The sequence below is a fragment of the Lithobates pipiens genome, unplaced genomic scaffold (assembly GCF_037356315.1).
Source record: "Lithobates pipiens isolate NorthernLeopardFrog02 unplaced genomic scaffold, aLitPip1_a1.2 Scaffold_30, whole genome shotgun sequence".
NCBI classification, from domain to species: Eukaryota; Metazoa; Chordata; class Amphibia; order Anura; family Ranidae; genus Lithobates; species Lithobates pipiens.
Genome location: NW_027507791.1, coordinates 185,153,232 through 185,162,583, shown reverse-complemented (window position 1 = coordinate 185,162,583; position 9,352 = coordinate 185,153,232). Strand labels below are relative to the sequence as shown.

The 9,352-nt window shown below is 52.6% G+C and overlaps 28 non-coding genes and 12 pseudogenes across 28 annotated transcripts in view; all 40 read left to right on the top strand.

Moving 5' to 3' along the window:
* The window catches only part of LOC143947152 (5S ribosomal RNA), a 119-nt gene extending 83 nt beyond the window's left edge, over nt 1-36 (top strand). The window contains exon 1 of the ribosomal RNA XR_013265277.1: nt 1-36. This exon is cut by the window's left edge and continues 83 nt beyond it. This is a non-coding gene — a ribosomal RNA (5S ribosomal RNA).
* A 109-nt stretch (nt 37-145) lies between these two features.
* On the top strand, nt 146-264 carry LOC143954039 (5S ribosomal RNA). Its single transcript, XR_013269066.1, has one exon. It is a non-coding gene; the product is annotated as a 5S ribosomal RNA (ribosomal RNA).
* A 109-nt stretch (nt 265-373) lies between these two features.
* On the top strand, nt 374-492 carry LOC143952877 (5S ribosomal RNA). Its single transcript, XR_013268011.1, has one exon. It is a non-coding gene; the product is annotated as a 5S ribosomal RNA (ribosomal RNA).
* A 109-nt stretch (nt 493-601) lies between these two features.
* On the top strand, nt 602-720 carry LOC143945965 (5S ribosomal RNA; annotated as a pseudogene).
* A 109-nt stretch (nt 721-829) lies between these two features.
* Nucleotides 830-948, top strand: LOC143953249 (5S ribosomal RNA). The gene has a single exon (XR_013268349.1). It is a non-coding gene; the product is annotated as a 5S ribosomal RNA (ribosomal RNA).
* Nucleotides 949-1,057: 109 nt separating this feature from the next.
* On the top strand, nt 1,058-1,176 carry LOC143945072 (5S ribosomal RNA). Its single transcript, XR_013265085.1, has one exon. It is a non-coding gene; the product is annotated as a 5S ribosomal RNA (ribosomal RNA).
* A 109-nt stretch (nt 1,177-1,285) lies between these two features.
* LOC143952269 (5S ribosomal RNA) lies at nt 1,286-1,404 on the top strand. Its single transcript, XR_013267462.1, has one exon. It is a non-coding gene; the product is annotated as a 5S ribosomal RNA (ribosomal RNA).
* Nucleotides 1,405-1,513: 109 nt separating this feature from the next.
* On the top strand, nt 1,514-1,632 carry LOC143952354 (5S ribosomal RNA). The gene has a single exon (XR_013267539.1). It is a non-coding gene; the product is annotated as a 5S ribosomal RNA (ribosomal RNA).
* Nucleotides 1,633-1,741: 109 nt separating this feature from the next.
* Nucleotides 1,742-1,860, top strand: LOC143943713 (5S ribosomal RNA; annotated as a pseudogene).
* Nucleotides 1,861-1,969: 109 nt separating this feature from the next.
* LOC143947030 (5S ribosomal RNA) lies at nt 1,970-2,088 on the top strand. The gene has a single exon (XR_013265266.1). It is a non-coding gene; the product is annotated as a 5S ribosomal RNA (ribosomal RNA).
* A 109-nt stretch (nt 2,089-2,197) lies between these two features.
* Nucleotides 2,198-2,316, top strand: LOC143950146 (5S ribosomal RNA). The gene has a single exon (XR_013265575.1). It is a non-coding gene; the product is annotated as a 5S ribosomal RNA (ribosomal RNA).
* Nucleotides 2,317-2,425: 109 nt separating this feature from the next.
* LOC143951346 (5S ribosomal RNA) lies at nt 2,426-2,544 on the top strand. Its single transcript, XR_013266627.1, has one exon. It is a non-coding gene; the product is annotated as a 5S ribosomal RNA (ribosomal RNA).
* A 109-nt stretch (nt 2,545-2,653) lies between these two features.
* On the top strand, nt 2,654-2,772 carry LOC143947118 (5S ribosomal RNA; annotated as a pseudogene).
* Nucleotides 2,773-2,881: 109 nt separating this feature from the next.
* LOC143951701 (5S ribosomal RNA) lies at nt 2,882-3,000 on the top strand. The gene has a single exon (XR_013266949.1). It is a non-coding gene; the product is annotated as a 5S ribosomal RNA (ribosomal RNA).
* Nucleotides 3,001-3,109: 109 nt separating this feature from the next.
* Nucleotides 3,110-3,228, top strand: LOC143954113 (5S ribosomal RNA). Its single transcript, XR_013269133.1, has one exon. It is a non-coding gene; the product is annotated as a 5S ribosomal RNA (ribosomal RNA).
* A 109-nt stretch (nt 3,229-3,337) lies between these two features.
* On the top strand, nt 3,338-3,456 carry LOC143945935 (5S ribosomal RNA; annotated as a pseudogene).
* Nucleotides 3,457-3,565: 109 nt separating this feature from the next.
* On the top strand, nt 3,566-3,684 carry LOC143951678 (5S ribosomal RNA). The gene has a single exon (XR_013266928.1). It is a non-coding gene; the product is annotated as a 5S ribosomal RNA (ribosomal RNA).
* Nucleotides 3,685-3,793: 109 nt separating this feature from the next.
* Nucleotides 3,794-3,902, top strand: LOC143949445 (5S ribosomal RNA; annotated as a pseudogene).
* A 327-nt stretch (nt 3,903-4,229) lies between these two features.
* LOC143951613 (5S ribosomal RNA) lies at nt 4,230-4,348 on the top strand. The gene has a single exon (XR_013266869.1). It is a non-coding gene; the product is annotated as a 5S ribosomal RNA (ribosomal RNA).
* Nucleotides 4,349-4,457: 109 nt separating this feature from the next.
* On the top strand, nt 4,458-4,576 carry LOC143952844 (5S ribosomal RNA). The gene has a single exon (XR_013267981.1). It is a non-coding gene; the product is annotated as a 5S ribosomal RNA (ribosomal RNA).
* A 327-nt stretch (nt 4,577-4,903) lies between these two features.
* On the top strand, nt 4,904-5,022 carry LOC143953397 (5S ribosomal RNA). The gene has a single exon (XR_013268483.1). It is a non-coding gene; the product is annotated as a 5S ribosomal RNA (ribosomal RNA).
* A 109-nt stretch (nt 5,023-5,131) lies between these two features.
* Nucleotides 5,132-5,250, top strand: LOC143954544 (5S ribosomal RNA). Its single transcript, XR_013269525.1, has one exon. It is a non-coding gene; the product is annotated as a 5S ribosomal RNA (ribosomal RNA).
* A 109-nt stretch (nt 5,251-5,359) lies between these two features.
* On the top strand, nt 5,360-5,478 carry LOC143954101 (5S ribosomal RNA). The gene has a single exon (XR_013269122.1). It is a non-coding gene; the product is annotated as a 5S ribosomal RNA (ribosomal RNA).
* A 109-nt stretch (nt 5,479-5,587) lies between these two features.
* On the top strand, nt 5,588-5,706 carry LOC143952086 (5S ribosomal RNA). Its single transcript, XR_013267297.1, has one exon. It is a non-coding gene; the product is annotated as a 5S ribosomal RNA (ribosomal RNA).
* A 109-nt stretch (nt 5,707-5,815) lies between these two features.
* Nucleotides 5,816-5,934, top strand: LOC143954955 (5S ribosomal RNA; annotated as a pseudogene).
* A 109-nt stretch (nt 5,935-6,043) lies between these two features.
* LOC143951197 (5S ribosomal RNA) lies at nt 6,044-6,162 on the top strand. Its single transcript, XR_013266491.1, has one exon. It is a non-coding gene; the product is annotated as a 5S ribosomal RNA (ribosomal RNA).
* Nucleotides 6,163-6,271: 109 nt separating this feature from the next.
* LOC143951742 (5S ribosomal RNA) lies at nt 6,272-6,390 on the top strand. Its single transcript, XR_013266985.1, has one exon. It is a non-coding gene; the product is annotated as a 5S ribosomal RNA (ribosomal RNA).
* Nucleotides 6,391-6,499: 109 nt separating this feature from the next.
* On the top strand, nt 6,500-6,608 carry LOC143949240 (5S ribosomal RNA; annotated as a pseudogene).
* Nucleotides 6,609-6,717: 109 nt separating this feature from the next.
* Nucleotides 6,718-6,836, top strand: LOC143946921 (5S ribosomal RNA; annotated as a pseudogene).
* Nucleotides 6,837-6,946: 110 nt separating this feature from the next.
* On the top strand, nt 6,947-7,065 carry LOC143948914 (5S ribosomal RNA). The gene has a single exon (XR_013265439.1). It is a non-coding gene; the product is annotated as a 5S ribosomal RNA (ribosomal RNA).
* A 109-nt stretch (nt 7,066-7,174) lies between these two features.
* Nucleotides 7,175-7,293, top strand: LOC143951741 (5S ribosomal RNA). Its single transcript, XR_013266984.1, has one exon. It is a non-coding gene; the product is annotated as a 5S ribosomal RNA (ribosomal RNA).
* A 109-nt stretch (nt 7,294-7,402) lies between these two features.
* On the top strand, nt 7,403-7,511 carry LOC143949238 (5S ribosomal RNA; annotated as a pseudogene).
* Nucleotides 7,512-7,620: 109 nt separating this feature from the next.
* LOC143954097 (5S ribosomal RNA) lies at nt 7,621-7,739 on the top strand. The gene has a single exon (XR_013269119.1). It is a non-coding gene; the product is annotated as a 5S ribosomal RNA (ribosomal RNA).
* A 109-nt stretch (nt 7,740-7,848) lies between these two features.
* Nucleotides 7,849-7,967, top strand: LOC143946180 (5S ribosomal RNA; annotated as a pseudogene).
* Nucleotides 7,968-8,076: 109 nt separating this feature from the next.
* On the top strand, nt 8,077-8,195 carry LOC143952299 (5S ribosomal RNA). The gene has a single exon (XR_013267490.1). It is a non-coding gene; the product is annotated as a 5S ribosomal RNA (ribosomal RNA).
* Nucleotides 8,196-8,304: 109 nt separating this feature from the next.
* On the top strand, nt 8,305-8,423 carry LOC143951700 (5S ribosomal RNA). Its single transcript, XR_013266948.1, has one exon. It is a non-coding gene; the product is annotated as a 5S ribosomal RNA (ribosomal RNA).
* Nucleotides 8,424-8,532: 109 nt separating this feature from the next.
* Nucleotides 8,533-8,651, top strand: LOC143954088 (5S ribosomal RNA). The gene has a single exon (XR_013269111.1). It is a non-coding gene; the product is annotated as a 5S ribosomal RNA (ribosomal RNA).
* Nucleotides 8,652-8,760: 109 nt separating this feature from the next.
* LOC143945933 (5S ribosomal RNA) lies at nt 8,761-8,879 on the top strand (annotated as a pseudogene).
* Nucleotides 8,880-8,988: 109 nt separating this feature from the next.
* On the top strand, nt 8,989-9,107 carry LOC143954076 (5S ribosomal RNA). Its single transcript, XR_013269100.1, has one exon. It is a non-coding gene; the product is annotated as a 5S ribosomal RNA (ribosomal RNA).
* Nucleotides 9,108-9,216: 109 nt separating this feature from the next.
* On the top strand, nt 9,217-9,325 carry LOC143948712 (5S ribosomal RNA; annotated as a pseudogene).
* Nucleotides 9,326-9,352: the final 27 nt, after the last annotated feature.

Below are 9,352 nucleotides of genomic sequence, written 5' to 3'. Positions count from 1 at the left end.
TGGGAGACCGCCTGGGAATACCAGGTGCCGTAGGCTTTTTTCCATTATGTTGTTGGCTTTGGCGACCTGCTGTATTTTTCCTCTCGATTGCCCGAGGTGACCACCTTGGCTTTTGTCAAGAGAGTTGTAAGTAGGGTGCAAGATCGCCTACGGCCACATCACCCCGAATGCGCTCGATCTCGTCTGATCTCGGATGCTAAGCTGTGTCGGGCCTGGTTAGTACCTGGATGGGAGACCGCCTGGGAATACCAGGTGCCGTAGGCTTTTTTCCATTATGTTGTTGGCTTTGGCGACCTGCTGTATTTTTCCTCTCGATTGCCTAAGGTGACCACCTTGGCTTTTGTCAAGAGAGTTGTAAGTAGTGCACAAGATCGCCTACGGCCACATCACCCTGAATGCGCTCGATCTTGTCTGATCTCGCATGCTAAGCAGGGTCGGGCCTGGTTAGTACCTGGATGGGAGACCGCCTGGGAATACCAGGTGCCGTAGGCTTTTTTCCATTATGTTGTTGGCTTTGGCGACCTGCTGTATTTTTCCTCTCGTTTGCCCGAGGTGACCACCTTGGCTTTTGTCAAGAGAGTTGTAAGTAGGGTGCAAGATCGCCTACGGCCACATCACGCTGAATGCGCTCGATCTCGTCTGATCTCGGATGCTAAGCAGGGTCTGGTCTGGTTAGTACCTGGATGGGAGACTACCTGGGAATACCAGGTGCCGTAGGCTTTTTTCCATTATGTTGTTGGTTTTGGCGACCTTCTGTATTTTTCCTCTCGATTGTCTGAGGTGACCACCTTGGCTTTTGTCAAGAGAGTTGTAAGTAGGGTGCAAGATGGCCTATGGCCACATCACCCTGAATGCACTCGATCTCGTCTGATCTCAGATGTTAAGCATGGTCGGGCCTGGTTAGTACCTGGATGGGAGACCGCCTGGGAATACCAGGTGCCGTAGGCTTTTTTCCATTATGTTGTTGGCTTTGGCGACCTGCTGTATTTTTCCTCTCGATTGCCCGAGGTGACCACCTTGGCTTTTGTCAAGAGAGTTGTAAGTAGGGTGCAAGATTGCCTACGGCCACATCACCCTGGATGCGCTCGATCTCGTCTGATCTCGGATGCTAAGCAGGGTCGGGCCTGGTTAGTACTTGAATGGGAGACCGCCTGGGAATACCAGGTGCCGTAGGCTTTTTTCCATTATTTTGTTGGCTTTGGCGACCTGCTGTATTTTTCCTCTCGATTGCCCGAGGTGACCACCTTGGCTTTTGTCAAGAGAGTTGTAAGTAGGGTGCAAGATTGCCTACAGCCACATCACCCTGAATGCACTCGATCTCGTCCGATCTCGGATGCTAAGCAGGGTCAGGCCTGGTTAGTACTTGGATGGGAGACCGCCTGGGAATACCAGGTGCCGTAGGCTTTTTTCCATTATTTTGTTGGCTTTGGCGACCTGCTGTATTTTTCCTCTCGATTGCCCGAGGTGACCACCTTGGCTTTTGTCAAGAGAGTTGTAAGTAGGGTGCAAGCTCACCTACGGCCACATCACCCTGAAAGCGCTCGATCTCGTCTGATCTCGGATGCTAAGCAGGGTCGGGCCTGGTTAGTACCTGGAGGGGAGACCGCCTGGGAATACCAGGTGCCGTAGGCTTTTTTCCATTATGTTGTTGGCTTTGGCGACCTGCTGTATTTTTCCTCTCGATTGCCCGAGATGACCACCTTGGCTTTTGTCAAGAGAGTTGTAAGTAGGGTGCAAGATCGCCTACGGCCACATCACCCTGAATGCGCTCGATCTCGTCTGATCTCTGATGCTAAGCATGGTCGGGCCTGGTTAGTACCTGGCTGGGAGACCGCCTGGGAATACCAGGTGCCGTAGGCTTTTTTCCATTATGTTGTTGGCTTTGGCGACCTGCTGTATTTTTCCTCTAGATTGCCCGAGGTGACCACCTTGGCTTTTGTCAAGAGAGTTGTAAGTAGGGTGCAAGATTGCCTACGGCCACATCACCCTGAATGCGCTCGATCTCATCTGATCTCGGATGCTAAGCAGGGTCGGGCCTGGTTAGTACCTGGATGGGAGACCGCCTGGGAATACCAGGTGCCGTAGGCTTTTTTCCATTATGTTGTTGGCTTTGGCGACCTGCTGTATTTTTCCTCTCGATTGCCCGAGGTGACCACCTTGGCTTTTGTCAAGAGAGTTGTAAGTAGGGTGCAAGATCGCCTACGGCCACATCACCCTGCATGCGCTCGATCTCGTCTGATCTCGGATGCTAAGCAGGGTCGGGCCTGGTTAGTACCTGGATGGGAGACCGCCTGGGAATCCCAGGTGCCGTAGGCTTTTTTCCATTATGTTGTTGGCTTTGGCGACCTGCTGTATTTTTCCTCTCGATTGCCCGAGGTGACCACCTTGGCTTTTGTCAAGAGAGTTGTAAGTAGGGAGCAAGATCGCCTACGGCCACATCACCCTGAATGCGCTCGATCTCGTCTGATCTCGGATGCTAAGCAGCGTCGGGCCTGGTTAGTACCTGGATGGGAGACCACCTGGGAATACCAGGTGCCGTAGGCTTTTTTCCATTATTTTGTTGGCTTTGGCGACCTGCTGTATTTTTCCTCTCGTTTGCCCGAGGTGACCACCTTGGCTTTTGTCAAGAGAGTTGTAAGTAGGGTGCAAGATCGCCTACAGCCACATCACCTTAAATGTGCTCGATCTCGTCTGATCTCGGATGCTAAGCAGGGTCGGGCCTGGTTAGTACCTGGATGGGAGACCGCCTGGGAATACCGTGTGCCGTAGGCTTTTTTCCATTATGTTGTTGGCTTTGGCGACCTGCTATATTTTTCCTCTCGATTGCCCGAGGTGACCACCTTGGCCTTTGTCAAGAGAGTTGTAAGTAGGGTGCAAGATCGCCTACGGCCACATCACCCTGAATGCGCTCGATCTCGTCTGATCTCGGATGCTAAGCAGGGTCGGGCCTGGTTAGTACCTGGATGGGAGACCGCCTGGGAATACCAGGTTCCGTAGGCTTTTTTCCATTATGTTGTTGGCTTTGGCGACCTGCTGTATTTTTCCTCTCGATTGCCCGAGGTGACCACCTTGGCTTTTGTCAAGAGAGTTGTAAGTAGGGAGCAAGATCGCCTACGGCCACATCACCCTGAATGCGCTCGATCTCGTCTGATCTCGGATGCTAAGCAGGGTCGGGCCTGGTTAGTACCTGGATGGGAGACCGCCTGGGAATACCAGGTGCCGTAGGCTTTTTTCCATTATGTTGCTGGCTTTGGCGACCTGCTGTATTTTTCCTCTCGTTTGCCCGAGGTGATCACCTTGGCTTTTGTCAAGAGAGTTGTAAGTAGGGTGCAAGATCGCCTACAGCCACATCACCCTGAATGCGCTCGATCTCGTCTGACGTCGGATGCTAAGCAGGGTCGGGCCTGGTTAGTACCTGGATGGCAGACCGCCTGGGAATACCAGGTGCCGTAGGCTTTTTTCCATTATGTTGTTGGCTTTGGCGACCTGCTGTATTTTTCCTCTCGATTGCCCGAGGTGACCACCTTGGCTTTTGTCAAGAGAGTTGTAAGTAGGGTGCAAGATCGCCTACGGCCACATCACCCTGAATGCGCTCGATCTCGTCTGATCTCGGATGCTAAGCAGCGTCGGGCCTGGTTAGTACCTGGATGGGAGACCGCCTGGGAATACCAGGTGCCGTAGGCTTTTTTCCATTATGTTGTTGGCTTTGGCGACCTGCTGTATTTTTCCTCTCGATTGCCCGAGGTGACCACCTTGGCTTTTGTCCAGAGAGTTGTAAATAGGGTGCAAGATCGCCTACGGCCACATTACCCTGAATGCGCTCGTTCTCGTATGCTAAGCAGGGTCGGGCCTAGTTAGTACCTGGATGGGAGACCGCCTGGGAATACCAGGTGCCGTAGGCTTTTTTCCATTATGTTGTTCGCTTTGGCGATCTGCTGTATTTTTCCTCTCGATTGCCCGAGGTGACCACCTTGGCTTTTGTCCAGAGAGTTGTAGATAGGGTGCAAGATCGCCTATGGCCACATTACCCTGAATGCGCTCGTTCTCGTATGCAAAGCAGGGTCGGGCCTGCTTAGTACCTGCATGGGAGACCGCCTGGGAATACCAGGTGCCGTAGGCTTTTTTCCATTATGTTGTTGGTTTTGGCGACCAGCTGTATTTTTCCTCTCGATTGCCCGAGGTGACCACCTTGGCTTTTGTCAAGAGAGTTGTAAGTAGGGTGCAAGATTGCCTACGGCCACATCACCCTGAATGCGCTCGATCTCATCTGATCTCGGATGCTAAGCAGGGTCGCGTCTGGTTAGTACCTGGATGGGAGACCGCCTGGGAATACCAGGTGCCGTAGGCTTTTTTCCATTATGTTGTTGGCTTTGGCGACCTGCTGTATTTTTCCTCTCGATTGCCCGAGGTGACCACCTTGGCTTTTGTCAAGAGAGTTGTAAGTATAGCGCAAGGTCGCCTACGGCCACATCACCCTGAATGCGCTCGATCTCGTCTGATCTCGGATGCTAAGCAGGGTCTGGCCTGGTTAGTACCTGGATGGGAGACCGCCTGGGAATACCGGGTGCCGTAGGCTTTTTTCCATTATGTTGTTGGCTTTGGCGACCTGCTGTATTTTTCCTCTCGATTGCCCGAGGTGACCACCTTGGCTTTTGTCAAGAGAGTTGTAAATAGCGTGCAAGATCGCCTACGGCCACATTACCCTGAATGTGCTCATTCTCGTATGCTAAGCAGGGTCGGGCCTGGTTGGTACCTGGATGGGAGGCCGCCTGGGAATACCAGGTGTCGTAGGCTTTTTTCCAATATGTTGTTGGCTTTGGCGACCTGCTGTATTTTTCCTCTCCTTTGCCTGAGGTGACCACCTTGGCTTTTGTCAAGAGAGTTGTAAGTAGGATGCAAGATCGCCTACGGCCACATCACCCTGAATGCGCTCTATCTCGTCTGATCTCGGATGCTAAGCAGGGTCGGGCCTGGTTAGTACCTTGATGGGAGACCGCCTGGGAATACCAGGTGCCGTAGGCTTTTTTCCATTATGTTGTTGGCTTTGGCGACCTGCTGTATTTTTCCTCTCGATTGCCCGAGGTGACCACCTTGGCTTTTGTCAAGAGAGTTGTAAGTAGGGTGCAAGATCGCCTACGGCCACATCACCCTGAATGCGCTCGATCTCGTCTGATCTCGGATGCTAAGCAGGGTCGGGCCTGGTTATTACCTGGATGGGATTCCGCCTGGGAATACCAGGTGCCGTAGGCTTTTTTCCATTATGTTGTTGGCTTTGGCGACCTGCTGTATTTTTCCTCTCGATTGCCCGAAGTGACCACCTTGGCTTTAGTCAAGAGAGTTGTAAGTAGGGTGCAAGATTGCCTACGGCCACATCACCCTGAATGCGCTCGATCTCGTCTGATCTCGGATGCTAAGCAGGGTCGGGCCTGGTTAGTACCTGGATGGGAGACCGCCTGGGAATACCAGGTGCCGTAGGCTTTTTTCCATTATGTTGTTGGCTTTGGCGACCTGCTGTATTTTTCCTCTCGATTGCCCGAGGTGACCACCTTGGCTTTTGTCAAGAGAGTTGTAAGTAGAGTGCAAGGTCGCCTACGGCCACATCACCCTGAATGCGCTCGATCTCGTCTGATCTCGGATGCTAAGCAGGGTCTGGCCTGGTTAGTACCTGGATGGGAGACCGCCTGGGAATACCAGGTGCCGTAGGCTTTTTTCCATTATGTTGTTGGCTTTGGCGACCTGCTGTATTTTTCCTCTCGATTGCCTGAGGTGACCACCTTGCCCTTTGTTAAGAGAGTTGTAAGTAGGATGCAATGTTGCCTACGGCCACATCACCCTGAAAGCGCTCAATCTCGTCTGATCTCGGATGCTAAGCAGGGTCTGGCCTGGTTAGTACCTGGATGGGAGACCGCCTGGGAATACCAGGTGCCGTAGGCTTTTTTCCATTATGTTGTTGGCTTTGGCGACCTGCTGTATTTTTCCTCTCGATTGCCCGAGGTGACCACCTTGGCTTTTGTCAAGAGAGTTGTAAGTAGGGTGCAAGATCGCCTACGGCCACATCATCCTGAATGCGCCCAATCTCATCTGATCTCGGATGCTAAGCAGGGTCGGGCCTGGTTAGTACCTGGATGGGAGACCGCCTGGGAATACCAGGTGCCGTAGGCTTTTTTCCATTATGTTGTTGGCTTTGGCGACCTGCTGTATTTTTCCTCTCGATTGCCCGAGGTGACCACCTTGGCTTTTGTCAAGAGAGTTGTAAGTAGGGTGCAAGATCGCCTACGGCCACATCACCCTGAATGCGCTCGATTTCGTCTGATCTCGGAAGCTAAGCAGCGTCGGGCCTGGTTAGTACCTGGATGGGAGACCGCCTGGGAATACCAGGTGCCGTAGGCATTTTTCCATTATGTTGTTGGCTTTGGCGACCTGCTGTATTTTTCCTCTCGATTGCCCGAGGTGACCACCTTGGCTTTTGTCAAGAGAGTTGTAAGTAGGGTGCAAGATCGCCTACTGCCACATCACCCTGAATGCGCTCGCTCTCGGATGCTAAGCAGGGTCGGGCCTGGCTAGTACCTGGATGGGAGACCGCCTGGGAATACCAGGTGCCGTAGGCTTTTTTTCATTATGTTGTTGGCTTTGGCGACCTGCTGTATTTTTCCTCTCGATTGCCCGAGGTGACCACCTTGGCTTTTGTCAAGAGAGTTGTAAGTAGGGTGCAAGATCGCCTACTGCCACATCACCCTGAATGCGCTCGATCTCGTCTGATCTCGGATGCTAAGCAGGATCGGGCCTGGTTAGTACCTGGATGGGAGACCGCCTGAGAATACCATGTGCCGTAGGCTTTTTTTCCATTATGTTGTTGGCTTTGGCGACCTGCTGTATTTTTCCTCTCGATTGCCCGAGGTGACCACCTTGGCTTTTGTCAAGAGAGTTGTAAGTAGGGTGCAAGATCGCCTACGGCCACATCATCCTGAATGCGCCCGATCTCATCTGATCTCGGATGCTAAGCAGGGTCGGGTCTGGTTAGTACCTGGATGGGAGACCGCCTGGGAATACCAGGTGCCGTAGGCTTTTTTCCATTATGTTGTTGGCTTTGGCGACCTGCTGTATTTTTCCTCTCGATTGCCCGAGGTGACCACCTTGGCTTTTGTCAAGAGAGTTGTAAGTAGGGTGCAAGATCGCCTACGGCCACATCACCCTGAATGCGCTCGATTTCGTCTGATCTCGGAAGCTAAGCAGCGTCGGGCCTGGTTAGTACCTGGATGGGAGACCGCCTGGGAATACCAGGTGCCGTAGGCATTTTTCCATTATGTTGTTGGCTTTGGCGACCTGCTGTATTTTTCCTCTCGATTGCCCGAGGTGACCACCTTGGCTTTTGTCAAGAGAGTTGTAAGTAAGGTGCAAGATCGCCTACTGCCACATCACCCTGAATGCGCTCGCTCTCGGATGCTAAGCAGGGTCGGGCCTGGCTAGTACCTGGATGGGAGACCGCCTGGGAATACCAGGTGCCGTAGGCTTTTTTTCATTATGTTGTTGGCTTTGGCGACCTGCTGTATTTTTCCTCTCGATTGCCCGAGGTGACCACCTTGGCTTTTGTCAAGAGAGTTGTAAGTAGGGTGCAAGATCGCCTACTGCCACATCACCCTGAATGCGCTCGATCTCGTCTGATCTCGGATGCTAAGCAGGGTCGGGCCTGGTTAGTACCTGGATGGGAGACCGCCTGAGAATACCAGGTGCCGTAGGCTTTTTTTCCATTATGTTGTTGGCTTTGGCGACCTGCTGTATTTTTCCTCTCGATTGCCTGAGGTGACCACCTTGGCTTTTGTTAAGAGAGTTGTAAGTAGGGTGCAAGATTGCCAAGGCCACATCACCCTGAATGCGCTCGATCTCGTCTGATCTCGGATGCTAAGCAGGGTCGGGCCTGGTTAGTACCTGGATGGGAGACCGCCTGGGAATACCAGGTGCCGTAGGTTTTTTTCCATTATGTTGTTGGCTTTGGCGACCTGCTGTATTTTTCCTCTCGATTGCCCGAGGTGACCACCTTGGCTTTTGTCAAGAGAGTTGTAAGTAGGGTGCAAGATCGCCGACGGCCACATCATCATGAATGCGCCCGATCTCATCTGATCTCGGATGCTAAGCAGGGTCGGGCCTGGTTAGTACCTGGATGGGAGACCGCCTGGGAATACCAGGTGCCGTAGGCTTTTTTCCATTATGTTGTTGGCTTTGGCGACCTGCTGTATTTTTCCTCTCGATTGCCCGAGGTGACCACCTTGGCTTTTGTCAAGAGAGTTGTAAGTAGGGTGCAAGGTAGCCTACGGCCACATCACCCTGAATGCGCTCGATCTCGTCTGATCTCGGATGCTAAGCAGGGTCGGGCCTGGTTAGTACCTGGATGGGAGACCGCCTGGGAATACCAGGTTCCGTAGGCTTTTTTCCATTATGTTGTTGGCTTTGGCGACCTGCTGTATTTTTCCTCTCGATTGCCCGAGGTGACCACCTTGGCTTTTGTCAAGAGAGTTGTAAGTAGGGAGCAAGATCGCCTACGGCCACATCACCCTGAATGCGCTCGATCTCGTCTGATCTCGGATGCTAAGCAGGGTCGGGCCTGGTTAGTACCTGGATGGGAGACCGCCTGGGAATACCAGGTGCCGTAGGCTTTTTTCCATTATGTTGCTGGCTTTGGCGACCTGCTGTATTTTTCCTCTCGTTTGCCCGAGGTGATCACCTTGGCTTTTGTCAAGAGAGTTGTAAGTAGGGTGCAAGATCGCCTACAGCCACATCACCCTGAATGCGCTCGATCTCGTCTGACGTCGGATGCTAAGCAGGGTCGGGCCTGGTTAGTACCTGGATGGCAGACCGCCTGGGAATACCAGGTGCCGTAGGCTTTTTTCCATTATGTTGTTGGCTTTGGCGACCTGCTGTATTTTTCCTCTCGATTGCCCGAGGTGACCACCTTGGCTTTTGTCAAGAGAGTTGTAAGTAGGGTGCAAGATCGCCTACGGCCACATCACCCTGAATGCGCTCGATCTCGTCTGATCTCGGATGCTAAGCAGGGTCGGGCCTGGTTAGTACCTGGATGGGAGACCGCCTGGGAATACCAGGTGCCGTAGGCTTTTTTCCATTATGTTGTTGGCTTTGGCGACCTGCTGTATTTTTCCTCTCGATTGCCCGAGGTGACCACCTTGGCTTTTGTCCAGAGAGTTGTAAATAGGGTGCAAGATCGCCTACGGCCACATTACCCTGAATGCGCTCGTTCTCGTATGCTAAGCAGGGTCGGGCCTGGTTAGTACCTGGATGGGAGACCGCCTGGGAATACCAGGTGCCGTAGGCTTTTTTCCATTATGTTGTTCGCTTTGGC